Genomic DNA, 2,452 nt, shown 5'->3' with positions numbered 1-2,452 from the left:
TGCCAGTGAGGCCAGCGTCAGGCCCTTAGCTGGGCAACACACTCTCAGGGCATTGAATAGGGCTGCACTTGCCTTTGTGGGTCAGCATAGGGTCCTTAGTGAAAGACCTATCAGGGCCGATTTTGGTCACAGCTTCAAGGCCTCAGGTAGACATAGCTTCAGGCCTGATTGGCCAAGCCTCAGGCTTTCACTTATGGACAGAGACATGGCTGTCTTAGGAACAGTGTCCGGCCCTTGTTTAGAGATGGTTCAGGATATTCCTCAGAGATAGTGGTCCCGGGTTTAGTTATGGCCAGCAGCATGTCTATTTAGGATAGGTTCGGGCCTTAGTTTACCGACAGTGTCCTGGGCCTTAGTTAGGTATAGTCCTGTGCCTTAGGTTAAGGAGAGATTAGGGCTTCCGTGAGGGATCACGATCAGGAACTTTAGCATCGGGTCAGAGTCACTTCCATGCCAGGGGGGGGATAGTGTTCGAAATGAGCTAAGGATAGAATGAAGAACTTTGTGTATTGAGAGGCATCAATGACCCCTTAGTTTAGGACCATGTCCAGGGCTTAATCAGGACCAGTCTCAGTGCTTGATGTAGTACAAACGCGTCCAAGCCTAACAATGACGGTACCAGGGCCTAAGTGAGGCCTATCTTAGGGCCTGAGTGAGGGCCAGTGGTCAGAGCCATGACGTAGGCGTAGTTAAGGGCCTCTGTAAATCAGCCTTATACGGTCTTCGTAAAAGACATTTCTCAGGGTCTCTGTTCGGGACTAACCTCGGGGCCTCCTTAGGGACAGCATCGGGCTTAACTTTGGGGACAGTTTTCCAGGACCGTTAAGACATGGGTCAGGATTTTTATAACTCAAGGATAATGTGAGTAATTTAGAATATTGATGGGCAGGCCCTTAGAGACAGTATCAATGGCTGCCTTCGGAACGAGCATCCAGACCCTATTTTGGGTATAGAGTTTCAGTGAACTGAGTTTAGGTGTTGTGGTCAGGGCCTGAGTTAGACGAGCCTCCAGACCTCCGTTAGGGTTTGGCGTCACGCCACAGACTACTTTCAGGGGCCTTAGTTCGGGACAGCTTCAGGGCATTTAGGCCCTGTTGCTCTACCTAAGTCAAGCACTGGAGCTGTCCCTACCTAAAGCCGTGATACGGTTTCTACATAAGGCCCAGATACTCTCAGTGACTAAGATCTTGACACTAACCCTAGGTCATTTTGTGACATGATCCATAAACTTTACCATAAACCTTGCCCTAGCAATTATCCTGCCTCTTATGCTATTTGAAGCCCTTACTCTGTGCCTAACACAGACTCTGAATTTAGACCCAAGTCCATGACACTGTCCCTAACTGAGGCCTAGATGCTCATCCTAAATCTGACCCAGAACTGTCCCTCACTAAAGCTTTAACACCACTCCTAACTCAGGCACTGACACAGTACCTAACAGAGACCCAGATACTAGTCTTAAGGCAGTCCCTGACACTGTGTGTAACTATGGCCCTCCTGCTGTCGATATCTAATGTCCTGACATTATCCAGAGCTAATATCATGACCCATGTTTTACCAAGTTCCTGAAACTGTCCCAAAATAAGCACTGATGCTGTCCGTAATTGATGCCCTGCAGCTGTCCATATGCTACAGTTGGAACCACCAGCAGGCGGCCTGGAGCACTGCGGCTATGGGATCCAGGCCACAGTGAACTCACACCAGAGGGCCGACATCATGAAACTGTGAGCAACCCAGCTGTTTGGACCTCAGAGAAGAAGGCCCACATCCCCATGGGGATGGGAACCTGGCAGGAGTGTCCCTGCACCACTGGGTGCACATAAGAAAATGTGGGGAGCTCAGCAGTTAGGGCCTGTCACAAGAGGGCCCTCATCACCGAGGGGAGCAGGCTCCCAGAAGGTTCCAACTGACACAAGAGGGCTCATGACGCTAAGGCGACGTGTGCCAGGCAGGAGTGACCTCAGAGCAGGGGGACCACCTCACAGAACATTGAGGAAGCCAGCCAGGATAAGACTTTCCCCAGAAGGCCCACATCACCAAGGGGATGGGAACCAGCCAGTAGTGTACTCACACCAGTGGGGTCACATGTTTGAAAGTTTAAATACCCAGCACACGTGGCCTCAAACCAGAGGACCCACATCACAAAGGGGTTGGAAGTGACGCAGACAGCAGGAACCTCACAAGAGATTTCCGGTAGAATAAAAAAGGTGACGAATCGAGCAGTCCGAACCTGCCAGCAGGCGGCCCAGAGCACTGAGCCTATGGGATCCAGGACGAAGTGAACTCACACCAGAGGGCCCAAATCGTGAGACTGTGAGCAACCCAGACGTTGGAACCACAGAGCAGAAGGCCCACATGCCCATGGGGATGAGAACCTGGCAAGAATGTAACCAAACCATTGGGCACACAACAGAAAATGTGGTGAGCCTAGCAGTTAGGGCCTAAAGGAAGA

The sequence above is a fragment of the Monodon monoceros genome, unplaced genomic scaffold (assembly GCF_005190385.1).
Source record: "Monodon monoceros isolate NGI ecotype Baffin Bay Population unplaced genomic scaffold, NGI_Narwhal_1 Contig873_ctg1, whole genome shotgun sequence".
Lineage (NCBI taxonomy): Eukaryota > Metazoa > Chordata > Mammalia > Artiodactyla > Monodontidae > Monodon > Monodon monoceros.
This window is presented reverse-complemented; position numbering follows the sequence as displayed.